This window comes from Aquarana catesbeiana, linkage group LG05, assembly GCF_042186555.1.
Source record: "Aquarana catesbeiana isolate 2022-GZ linkage group LG05, ASM4218655v1, whole genome shotgun sequence".
Classification (NCBI taxonomy): domain Eukaryota; kingdom Metazoa; phylum Chordata; class Amphibia; order Anura; family Ranidae; genus Aquarana; species Aquarana catesbeiana.
Window position 1 is genome coordinate 162,557,210 of NC_133328.1, and position 13,670 is coordinate 162,570,879.

A 13,670-nucleotide genomic window follows, 5' to 3' on the forward strand; every position below is an offset into this window, starting at 1 on the left:
TACTGTCAGGATCGCTAGAAAAAGAAATAAAAGGCCTAGAAAAGAAAACTAATGTAGCCATTACATCATGGACTTGTGAGCTGCAAAATTATACATTTTTGTTCTTGGCTTTAGATATGCTTTATTATAAAACTCCAGCTTTGATTAAGAAAACATCTCTCTAGGTGAGGTGAACTATATATTTTTCAAGGATTTCAAAAATCTTATTGGTGTTTCTCAGATTTTTCAGTACTGGATATATTATTGAAGCACATACCAGCCCTTTTATCTAAATGGCTGCTAAGTGGGAGGATCTGCCACCACTATCACTGTGTGATTACTGTCAGCATTGTAATAGGCAAAGTAGTAAACTATGCATCTCTTTCATCTGCCAGACTCTTTGAAATTACCTTACCAAAACTGAAGCTTATATTGCAGGGTCACCTATAATTTGACTTCGGGATTAGCGCATATTTGTGGGGAGAGCAGTAAGCCAATTACTCAAGCTGTTTTCCAGTCACACCTATTTCTCTTTTTTGCTTACTTACTATTCAGTATTCTTAAGTGACGACTTGTAAACCCGGCTCTGCTAACCACGAACTGCATTGTAGCTTTATAACAGCTAAATGCCAGTTGCACTTTTGGCTGCTTAGTAGATTTTATTTTATGATCAATGTGTTTATCAAGCAATCACAAAGCTTTTGTCAACTTCAAGCAGTTTTCTTGAAGCTCGTAAAGTATCTTTTAACTCCAATCTGGGGATGTTGAATACAGATCTTGATGTGAGTGCTTAGTGTTGCTTTAACCGAGCCTTTAGCAGGCAACAACCTGCTTTCAGCAAACTTCAAGCAGTTCTGGACTTCTGATTGTTAAGAAAACTGCTTGAAGCTTGCTGAAAGATTTGTGGATGCTTTGCAAATACTTTAGGGGCACATTAGACTTTAAAAGCTAAAGCCTTTGTGAATTAAGATTAATGCACATGGCCTTGGTTTTTATTTTGTTATGCTCAGTATTATTAAATGTATCTTTTTCTTCTAACCGGTTGTAAAGCTCTATAGAATTTGATAGTGCTATAAAAATATAGGATTTTAAAAATGATAACATATACATTCTAAAACCTATAGTCAGTTATTCCACATAACCACTTCAATACCAGGCACTTTCCCCCCTTCCTGCCCAGACGAATTTTCAGCTTCCAGCGCTGTTGAATTCTGAATGATAATTGCGCAGTCATGCAACACTGTACCCAAACAACATTTTTATAATTTGTTCCCCATAAATAGAGCTTCCTTTTGATGGTATTTGATCACCACTGGGGTTTTTATTTTTTGCGCTACAAATAAAAAGAGACTGAAAATTTTCTTTTTCATGCATCATGGGACACAGAGTCAGGCTAATATAAATTACTTACTGGGTTATACCCCATCTCCAGGTGAATGGACACTGGTAGACCAAAAGTCTTTAGACAGGAAGTGTTCCCCTATATAACCCCTCCCACACAGTAAGCACTTCAGTTTTCCTGCAAGGTGGATGGCACGGTTTGTTTAAGCTCTCTGAGCTCCAGGTCCATAGTCTCATAAACGGTTCTTAAATGAATCAAGGGATTGACTGATCGGATCCATTTGAAACAGGCTTTATATGCTTAGATAAATGGTACCCGAGCCTCGCAAAGAAGACTCAAGATCCTGCATGGTTTTGCCTGTAATGCGGCCTCCGGGTGCTGGAACCGGCAAAGTGTAATCCTGGACACCACAGTGCTAAGGCATTCCTGCAGGGCGCTGTACAGGTCCGAAGGAGTGGACCCTAAACATGAAAAGGGTACCCAGTCCTTGAAGGTCCTCAAGTGACAGAAACCTGCCATGATGGGTGAAGTTTGGGCTCTTTTCTAAACTGCCTAAAAGTTTCTAAACTGCCCTGCGCCTGGACGGGTAAGTGAAACCCCTTTACTATTATTGTGGGGTGTCCCAGTGATTGTAACAATCAGTCAAGCTAGCTAGAGGCTGGACACCTATGTGCGGTGACCATACGGGGGAGTTTTGGGCTAGCTGTGGGTGTTTGCAAAGTGTACCTTTTTTGCTTGTGTCTGGCTGGTTCGTACCTGTATGACGGTGCGTCATTTTGCCCTGGTTCAACATGGCGCACATGCATTCGCAAGCCTGCTGATGTGTTCAGCAGTTCTTGTTGTACAGGTCCGAAGGAGTGGACCCTAAACATGAAAAGGGTACCCAGTCCTTGAAGGTCCTCAAGTGACAGAAACCTACCATGATGGGTGAAGTTTGGGCTCTTAGTTTCTAAACTGCCCTGCACCTGGACGGGTAAGTGAAACCCCTTTATTATTATTGTGGGGTGTCCCAGTGATTGTAACAATCAGTCAAGCTAGCTAGAGGCTGGACACCTATGTGCGGTGACCATACGGGGGAGTTTTGGGCTAGCTGTGGGTGTTTGCAAAGTGTACCTTTTTTGCTTGTGTCTGACTGGTTCGTACCTGTATGACGGTGCGCCATTTCGCCCTGGTTCAACATGGCGCACATGCATTCGCAAGCGTGCTGATGTGTTCAGCAGTTCTTGTTTGGGGGCCATGGCGCACGTGCATTTGCAAAAGCGCCACTGGACTTAGCAGTTGTTTGTTTGGCGGCCATGGCGCACGCGGGTTCGCTGCACATGCGCAGTAGCCTTTATCTGGGCACACGAGGATTCGCATCATACATGAATACAGCCACGCCTGTTCGCCGGGACCACGCATGCACAGAATGTTCCGGCACACACCTAACTTATTTAAGATGTATATGCCAAGCATGCAGTGCTTCCAGAAGGCAGGTGTTGGACACAGAGCAGGCTCTGAACAGACACTTTCAGCGGTTCATTCTTTCCTTACCGGGTCACGTGAGCCACCAAGTGTTGCCTGGCAGGCTGAAGGTGCTTAGCAGGATTGTTACCTAGGGGCTTGGGAGCCCTATTAAAGGGCCTCCCTTCTGAGGTGTTTTAATATTACACCCAAGTACTCTCTTTTTGTGGCGGGTAAATGTCTTCAAAAAAGAGGAGCGGGACTAACACTATAGGGAAGGGCACAACGATGTTGTCAGTAGTTCCTGATGAACCTAGTCATATCCATAGTGTTGTATCCCCTGAAAGACCAGAGGCTTCCGGGCAATCTGAGCCGATGCGCCTATCTGGTATTGTGCCTACAGTCAACGATGCTGCTTCACCCTTTATCACTAAGGATGAACTGTCCTCGGCCCTAGACGGGTTAGAGCACAGGATTGCTGGCATGATTGCCTCCTTACCACAGCGTAGCAGGAAGAGTGACAGATCCCCTCCCCGGAGCCTCCTAGTCTGGAGCAGGAATGGGTTGAGGATGGGGAAGAGCTTAAAGCTCAGGACACTGTGGAGGGCCCGGCAGATGAGTCTGCTTCCGAGCAATCTGGACAGGAAGATATCCAGTTGATGTCTGCCTCTCAGTTGCAGAGGCTTTTGATCCTGACTCTGACCAAAATGGTTTGTTCTGCCTTTAAGTTGCTTCTTGTAGAGGTGACTGAGCCCCCCTGGTTCTCTTTGGGATCCCTGAGGCCTCTTCAGGCCGCACAGGCTTTCCCTCTATATCCCCCCCGTTGGAACAGGTGGTGTATGCAGATTGGGAACATCCTGACAGGATTTTTGTTCCTCCTAAGAGGAGTCTCCTTCCCCTCAAGGCTATTACTCTGGGACATCCCAGTAGGTAAAGAATATTAGCCTGACTCTGTATACCATGATGTATGAAAAAAATATTGTATTTTTTCGTCATACTTACCTGTAAAATCCCATTCTTTGAGTACATCATGGGACACAGAGATCCCTTCTCTCTTGTTTGAGGATTCAATGCTTGCTACAAAACTGAAGTGCTTCCTGTATGGGAGGGGTTATATAGGGGATCACTTCCTGTCTGAAGACCTTTGGTCTACCAGTGTCCATTCACCTGGAGATAGAGTATAACCCAGCAGATAATTTATATTAGCCTGTTTTTCTTTTTTAATAAATCTGCAAAAATGTCAACAATTCTGTGGTTTTCTGTCAATATGGGGTGCTGTGTGTACATTAATGAGGAAAAAAATGAACTTAAATGATTTTAGCAAATGGCTGCAATATAACAAAGAGTGAAAAATGTAAGGGGGTCTGAATACTTTCCGTCCCCACTGTAGTCTACACTACACTGACTACACTGTGTATATATATATATATATATATATATATATATATATATATAAAACACCACTAACTAACCTGCCTCTAGCTAACATTCTCTCAATCATAACACTATATACTGCTGTCGTGTAAGCAGCCTTATATAGTGTGGGGCGTGGACTTAGCCCCCTGAGCCATGATTGGCTAAAGGCACCCTCATGGCTCTCACAGCAGAGCACACTGTGATTGGCCAAAGAAGATTGCCAAGACCCTGAAACTGAGCTGCAGCATGGTGGCCAAGACCATACAGCGGTTTAACAGGACAGTTTCCACTCAGAACAGGCCTCGCCATGGTTGACCTAAGAAGTTGAGTGCACGTGCTCAGCGTCATATCCAAAGGTTGTCTTTGGGAAATAGACGTATGAGTGATGCCAGGGGTTGAGGCGGTGGGAGGGGGTCAGCCTGCCCAGACCATACGCCGCACACTGCATCAAATTGGTCTGCATGGCTGTCTTCCCAGAAGGAAGCCTCTTCTAAAGATGATGCACAACAAACAGTTTGCTGAAGACAAGCAGACTAAGGACATGGATTACTGGAACCATGTCCTGTGGTCTGATGAGACTGACATAAACTTGTTTGGTTCAGATGGTGTCAAGCGTGTGTGGCGGCAAACCAGGTGAGGAGTACAAAGACAAGTGTGTCTTGCCTACAGTCAAGCATGGTGGTGGGAGGGTCATGGTCTGGGGCTGCATGAGTGTTGCCGGCACTGGGGAGCTACAGTTCATTGAGGGAACCATGTAAGCCAACATGTACTGCGACATACTGAAGCAGAGCATGATCCCCTCCCTTCGGAGACTGGGCCGCAGGGCAAAATTCCAACATGATAACGACCCCAAACACACCTCCAAGACGACCACTGCCTTGCTAAGGAATCTGAGGATAAAGGTGATGGACTGGCCAAGCATGTCTCAAGACCTAAACCCTATTGAGCATCTGTGGGGCATCCTCAAACGCAGGCCCGTCACAACAGGACAGGCAAAACAAGCAATTGCTTGGGGCCCCGAGCTGGCCTGGGGCCCCAGCTGCGCCGCCGGCTGCCGCTTCCCAGTGTTGCCAACCGCCCGCCCGTAAAAAAGATGGCCGCAGCGGTGCCCGCAAAAAAGAGTACACTTGTTCCTGGCTAAGACACGGCAGCCGCATTTTGTGCACTCGCCATAGGCGGAGGAGTCGAGGGGGGGTAAGTGAGGAGAAGAATGTGACACTGGGGCAGAGGATGACATTACTGGGGACAGCAGCTGACACTACTGGGTCTCGGGACAGGCGACAGAGGATGACATGGCATTACTGGGGGGAGGGGGGGGGTGAAGCCATGGCATGCAGGGGGACAGTGAAGGACATTGATGTACTGCCCTGTGGACTGTGGAGAGGTGAAAGGGGAGCAGCACACACTGGTGTGGAGACTGTAATATGATGGTGGACAGAGGAGGAGGCTACTGTGAGGGGGCGAGGAGGACACTATCATGTCCGCAGCCTCTGTCACCCTCCTGTAGTATGTCCGGAGCCTCTGTCCCCCTCCTGTAGTATGTCCGCAGCCTCTGTCCCCCTCCTGTAGTATGTCCGCAGCCTCTGTCCCCCTCCTGTAGTATGTCCACAGTCTCTGTCCCCCTCCTGTAGTATGTCCGCAGCCTCTGTCCCCCTCCTGTAGTATGTCCACAGTCTCTGTCCCCCTCCTGTAGTATGTCCGCAGCCTCTGTCCCCCTCCTGTAGTATGTGCCCAGCCTCTGTCCCCCTCCTGTAGTATGTGCCCAGCCTCTGTCCCCCTCCCTCCCCTTCAATTGTTGAAAATGTTCAAATTTTATGCACATTATATGCAACAGCAGTATTTGCACTGTAAACCTTTTTTATATATATAAGTGTTGGTGAACTTAAACTGTATCGCTATGCTGTGATTCCTGTAAGCTTTGCATGCAGTCGTGCGTGCGGGGGGTGGGGTTGGGGGGGGGCCTCCATGTCCATTTTGCTTGGGGCCCCCAAATTCCTTCAAACAGCCCTGCTCAAACGGAAGGTGGAGGAGCGCAAGGTCTCTAACATCCACCAGCTCTGTGGTGTCAACATGGTGGAATGGAAGAGGACTCCAGTGGCAACTTGTGAAGCTCTGGTGAACTCCATGCCCAAGAGGGTTACGTCAGTGATGGAAAATAATGGTGACCACACAAAATATTGACACTTTGGGCCCAATTTGGACATTTTCACTTAGGGGTGTACTCACTTTTGTTGCCAGCAGTTTAGACATTAATAGCTGTGTATTGAAATATTTTGAGGGGACAGCAAATTTACACTGTTATACAAGACGTACACTTACTACTTTACATTGTAGCAAAGTGTCATTTCTTCAGTGTTGATAGATAGATATATATATCTATCTATACACACAGCCCAGCATACACTTATAAATATTTACTAGAAATAGGGCTTAACTAAATACAGCTTTTACTTGTTTACCAGTGACACTTTCAGACCAGATGCCACTGGTATTTTTCTCGTGTGACTTGCTTTTATTTACAGCTATTTGTAATCATTAATATATGTCTAAAATCTATAGGACACACAATTTATTATGGCACATGTATCTCAATTCAGTTGTTTGATGATCTATATAAAAACATATACATCAACCACTAAATTAGTCTTCTTTAGTAGTGCAGAACACAAGGTGTACTGGGAAATGACTTAGCAGGAATTTCTGCTTGTTTATCAGCCTGCTGCCGAAATCCAACAGAGATGATGCCTAGTGCGTGTTTTGTGCCAATCAAGCATGGTGAGTTTCCAGGTCGATGATTCAGTAATGCCAGGAATAACAGAGTCATTCAGAAAGAACACCGTTGGCTGTGATACAGCTTGCCGGCACTAATATGCCAGTCTGGCAGACACATCTTACCATCCCTCTGTTGCACTGTGCCACCCTGCATGATCATTTATTGCTGCATCGGAATTCTAGCGTGCTGGCAAACTGGAGTACAGCCTCAAGCACTCATCAATGCAGAATGTTCTATATAGAAAAAAAAAGAGATGTTCTTTCAGTGGTTCTGTCAAATAATATTCCTATTACAGTGGAATATATACACCTCATGTTTCATTTATTATTAAATAAATACAAGAGAAGAATTTATTGTCATGTTGTTTTAAAGAAGTGAAAAACTGAAATTTTTTAATTTGTATTAAATGAGCATTTTTATGTCGGTAAGAAGGAAGAGTCTTACGCAATGACATTAAATATCCTGCAAAGGAATACTGTATGATAGTATCAGGGTATGTTGCAAAAAAGTAATTATATTCTCCAAACTATGACAGACCATTACCATTCCTGCTGACTCCAAAGTTTTTCAACTATTAGATCCTATCCAATTTTTTTTAGTAATAGAAATATATAAAGAGAAAAGATCTTGTGAGATATTTCATAAACTCAGCTAGATGGTTTTTACATGCACAATTTCAGTTGCTCTAAGAAATGTTACAGCATGCTGGAAAACTGTTGTACTAAAGAAGAAATCCTACAATGAATCACTGGGGTTGATTTACTAAAGGGAAAAAGACTGTGCAGCTGCCCTCTGCAAGTGCAGTTGCTCCAGATCTTAGTAAATGAGCAGAAGCTCTGCTGACTTTCATCATCCAATCATGTGCAAGCAAAAATGCTGTTTTTTTAATTTTCCTTGCACAGGATTGGGTACTCTTTGCAAAGTCAAGCCTTACCTCATTTACTAAGCTCTGGAGCAATTGCACTTGCAGAGGGCAACTGCACTTTGCAAAGTGCACAGTCTATTTGCCTTTAGTAAATCAACCCCACTGTGTTCCTTGTTTGATTAGGCAACAGCACTCCTAGCATCCAATTAGGTATTATGTAATTGCTTTTATTGTGGGTTGCAGAATTGATTGTTTGGTCATATTGTTCTGGGATATAATAAGGTTGTCCTTTGCAAGTCTGTCTGTCTGTACTGTACAGTTAAAGTGTTACTAAACCCATTCACTATATCTGGTCTCCCACAGTACATGGAACATGGAAATGCAATAGCTTTAGTAAATATAAACTGCTAAATACCTTTTCTCATCAGCAGTATATAGGAGTCTTGTATTTTGTATCACTGTCTGCTTAGGCTTGTAGGAGGAGTTTTCATTCTCCCCTGATCCTCTGTCTGGACGGTGCTGATCACATGCACTCTCCCAAGAAAAAACAAAACAAAAAAACAACTCTCTAGCAATACACACCAAACTGAGCATGTGCAACCTGACTCCTAGTGTTCTGTTCCCCTCAAGAGATGGGTTGGAGTCAGTTAAAGAAGAGGAGGATCAGAGAGACCGGATCACACAGCCTTTATACACAATGCTGAGGATTAACCCCTTAGGTTCCACAGTGAGTATACCTAGCATGTTTTACTACATATACACACTGATTTTACTGTTGTGGGTTTACTAACATTTTAAATGCTGATTTCTGATTAGCAGCTATAGGTTACTGCACATAATTATTCTTTGCATTTTAGTCATTCATAATTTGAAATGATATTAGCATTGTGATAATGTCATCTTTAGTTATTTGAAGTTCTACACAAAAGAAAGCTACTCCTTTCCCAGTTGGAACTGACTGCAGAGATACTGAAGCATGATTTTCCTTCAGTTCAGTTATGTGATATGGTATATGTTCACTTTCAGAGGATGTATGCAACTGGTTGTAGCGATCTCTTAAATTTGCAGTCCCTCCCCACATCTCTCCAAGGTATTCACTGTCCATTTGCATTCTCTCTTCTTCTGAATGTTGCAGTCTGTATACATAGGAGTCTATCACAAGGGAATCCTCTTTTAATGGAAGTCTTTGTAAGTCATTAAACATAGCAGTCTCTCCACATTGGAGTATCTTTTTTATATAGTTACACTGGTTGAAAAAATGTCCATTTTCTATCCAACAAAAATGCAAAAAGAAAAAGAAAACAACACTGTGCACCAGTTTAATTTTGTCTTATATCTAACTGTAAAGCATGGATTTAAATCAGAACTAAACTAAACTGCATACCTTTGCTTCAAAGGTCAGACACCTGTGATCTTCTCCTGGGTACCAGTCTTTGGGTATCTTGATTGGCCTACGCACGGTGAGGTCAGTCCCATGCATTCACAAGAGTCATAATCCTAACACAATCACCCTGTACTGGAAATGTGAAGCTCAGTGTACATGCTGCAGTGGATTGCAAACAGGCAGGTACATTTATTTTATTGCATGTATCTTCTGCAATAAAAAAGTCTACCTGTTCATAATTGTCTTTTTTTGCCTTTCAACTTTAACGGGCAAACTGAGCAATATTTTGGTGTTAACAATAAGTTTGGTGTCAAGGTTTAAAATAGCTGAAGACTGGGGGTCACCAGTGCTTGGCAAGTTAGGACACAGTGAAAAAAAAACTTGAGAACACCTGATCTAGATGAATACACCTGAGCACTCAGTCAGCCTCCCAAGGGGGTAAGTTACACAGGAGTTAGTATTCATATGTATAATAAGAGTAAACAGTTTGGGGTTGATTTACTAAAGGCAAATAGACTGTGCACTTTGCAAAGTGCAGTTGCACTCCACAAGTGCAGCTGCTCCAGAGCTTAGTAAATGAGCAGAAGGTCTGCTGCCTTCCATCATCCGATCATATGCAAGCAAAAATGCTGTTTTTTAAAATTTTCCTTACACGTGATTGGGTGCTCTTTGCAAAGTGCAGCTTTATCTCATTCACTAAGCTTTGGAGCAACTGCTTTTGCAGGGTGCAAATGTACTTTGCAAAGTGCAGTCTATTTGCCTTTAGTAAATCAACCCCTTTGTGTCTATGCAAAATATTTCTCAAACATTTAGCTATGATTGGAAAAAAAAATTGAAATATATACTTTTACACCAAGGCCTTTGTGGGTATTAAATAAAACCGGGAAAACCCAGCATGCAGTTTAAGAATGCTGCCAGTGAGTGCTGCATCTTTATTGTGTTACCATGACAACCAATGTGAAAAGCATTGTCCCGTATCTTCCTCTTCAAGCATTCTCCAGAGCATGCGATGCAGTTCTGTAATTTTCTTCACTCACATTTTATCCTTATGTTAATCCCCTTCAAGTACTGTAAATGATGCTGAAATCTCTCCATTAAAGATATTTTATTCCAGCAAACGATGGTCTGATAGGTATGCACACAACACCATAAAATAGGATGGGTATCAGTGGAATTACTGGTGATGCAGGCACTGTATATGATTGGTATATGCTTGACAAAACACAGCCTGTTTAATGAAAAAGACAAGTGTGCTACTTACTTCATATTAGCTCTTACTTAAGCTGATGGATATTCATCAGCCTTTAGATTGTTTGCCCCTGTTGTGTAGGAAACAATTTCACTTTGCTGGGTTTATTTAAAAAGAGTGTTCCATAAACCGCTTTTAGGCCGATGTCACACTGCCTAGAAAACTTACCAGTGGCAGGACAAACGTGTTTGAATGTCTCCCTCCCTCGCCAGGTGGATGAATGGGATGTCACTCTCTTGCCGGAAACTTAAATATCTTAACCAGAGCGAGGAAGGGACGTCTGGCTCATCCAGCTAGCAGGGGAGCAATATCTGTACAAGCAGGTGTGTGTTTTCTCTGCACAATTTAGAGACCCATTCACTGGAAAATTCTCTCAACAGGATCGACCTTACTAAAAAAAATGTATTCAATTACTTAGTATGAAGTACTGCAGGTTTTATTAGGTCTATAGATGTCATAAATCATTTTTTATGTCCATGAATAAAAGGAATACCGTTCTCAGAGAAAACAGTAAAGCAGGTGTACTATGTTTAATAAGCAGTTACTATTACTTCCAATTGAACACAAAAAATACACGCGTTAGACATTTGTAACAACCAAATCAGAACTCTTTATTTACAGTCCATTTGAGTATTGGCTGGAGCTGTCTGCATTGTGCAGTATTTAGTCTAGGTTCACACTGATGCAGTGCAACTTTATTCTATTTTGCAGTGGGATTTCAGGCTGGGTTCACACTATTGCGAACTGGATGTGGGTTTCACCGAATCTAATTCGTATAGAAGGAGATTGTGACGGGCTCTCTATGGAGCCGGTTCACACATCTCCGCAGCGGCTCCGGTGAGAATTGCACAGGAGCCCTGTGCGTCTTCTGGTCCATTTCAGATCCGAATTTAGCCAAAAATTCAGTCTGAAATTGGACCTGGAACAGCGAATGGAGTGGTGCTGGACTCCTGCTGTGAGCTGCTGCGATCTCAAGTGTGAAATCAGCCTCAAGGGGTGGCTGCATCTGTTCATCTTCTCTCTCTCGCTCTCTTCCTCTCTCTCTCTCTCTCTCTCTCTCCCTCTCTCTCTCAGTACATGGTTCAGGGTTTGGCGGTGAGGAAGAAAGCAAAGACTTGTACAAAACATACTGGAATCGTGTTACTTTTGGACAGATAAGCAATCTGCATGCAGTTACTATTCAAGTCTATGGAGCTAAAAAAACTGCACCGCATTGCACTAAACTGCCTTTTTAAAATCAAATCGGATTCACACTGCATATATGTGAAGATCTCTACTCATGTTATTTCACTTGTCATGTGATTCGACGCATTCTGGAATGCTTTAGAAATCGCATGAGTGTGAACCAGGGCTTAGACAGCCTGACTAAAACGCTGAATGAGCTGTAGTATTATGGGGTAAAACATCAATTGTTTCACAATGTATGGCAATGCCTGTGCTTCAAATAATGGAATACGTGACCAATGTGAATAAGTACTAAATGTACAATGCAGGTATTTTTAGAAAAAAAAAGGAAGAACTTCTTTATATACAATTACTGACTATAAATGCAATAAAAAATCTCTAGGGGTTTGGAAACATTTGTATACAGTTCATATAGATTAATAACACTATAGCACAAAATTTTACAATGAATTGCTAAATTTTACATTTATTGCAGGATAAAATATTTTAGGTCACTGGCTGAATAAGGTGTTGTATATACAGAGAGCATCAGTACAAACAATATATCAGATTCGCATTTATTGTTTCATAATGCAAATAAATGTGCACTTATTATTATTATTGAACTCCAGTATATATATATATATATATATATATATATATATATATATATATATATATATGTGTGTGTATATATATATATATATATATATATATATATATATATACACAGTACATATTTAGAAAAGTTAAATATATATACAATATACATAAATAGAGTGGTATCTGCAGTTACGTTTAGCTACTCTATGATTTACTATTCTCTATTACAGATAAGCAATACAGCTTGGCCTCCTCTTCTTCCTCAGCTTCTGGATTGGACAATATACCAGCAGCATAGTGATCCCTATGCTCTCTTCTGTAAGCCAGCTCCAAATTCTAGATTTACAGCACTGGCAGCTTATAAAAATATTAAATAATGCAAACGTAACTGCAGTTTGACCCTACTTGATCCCTTAAACCCATAGTAGCATGTGGAGTTCCCAAAACAGAAAAGAAAAGGTGCAAGTAAGAGGAACCCTGGTGCTACTGGTGCTACATTTGAATTGATCTAATTTGCTGCAGGGCATCTTTCATATTCTTATGCACTGGGCCACCTCTGAGACAGCATGAGAATATAATGTAATAAAGTATTTTTGTTTTCCATTGCATATTACGGCACACAGATGATGTTAATAGGTTCTGTATGAATCAGGTTAGATTTCAAGAAAAAAGAATCTTCATGGTTGAAGTTAAGCAGTTTAGGTTTCTGGATGATCTGGTGATAGGGGTAGGGGTTTGGCGCAACCCTGGTGTTGTGAAGTAGCCGGTAGTTGACTGGTCACGGCCTGATTCACAACACCAGCTGCTTCACCATACCATGCTCTTGTGGAAAGCTGGCCTCATTCTTGTACTCAAGGAGAACAGATGTGACTTCAGTAATTGCCCTTGGCATAAATCTGTGTGAGGAATGAAAAAAAATGCAGTGTTACATTATACATCAAAGTTAAAATGTTTCTATTAAATTCATTTTCATTTAACGATGTTAGCTTCATGATTGGCTTTCAGATTCACAACAGCAGACACCTGCCAAGTTTACTGCCGACTCTACAATTTACAGTTAAGCTGGGTTCACACTATGAGAAAATTAGAAGAAAAATTCTGTATGAGGCACAATCGTTGTGTGTACACAACTTTCAGCATCCAATTCAGACTTTGTGAATGAAAATTTGTAAATGAACGGTCCCACCACCTACTAGTTTTCGGCTTCACAAAACAGACGATATAAAAAATGATAGATGTCATCGCCTCCTCAAATATTAAAGAGGAACAATTCCGCAAAACTTGGTTTTACTGGATGGACTACACATTAACTCCAGAATACCAAGCGTTGCTATCAACTCTGTGAGGGATACTCTTTTCTGGATTTTCGAAAACCTGACCTTGACATTGAGAATTCCCCCCCAGCCCCTTGTTTTGCCTCCCCTCTCCTAGGGTACTTTGTTATCTTCTTTT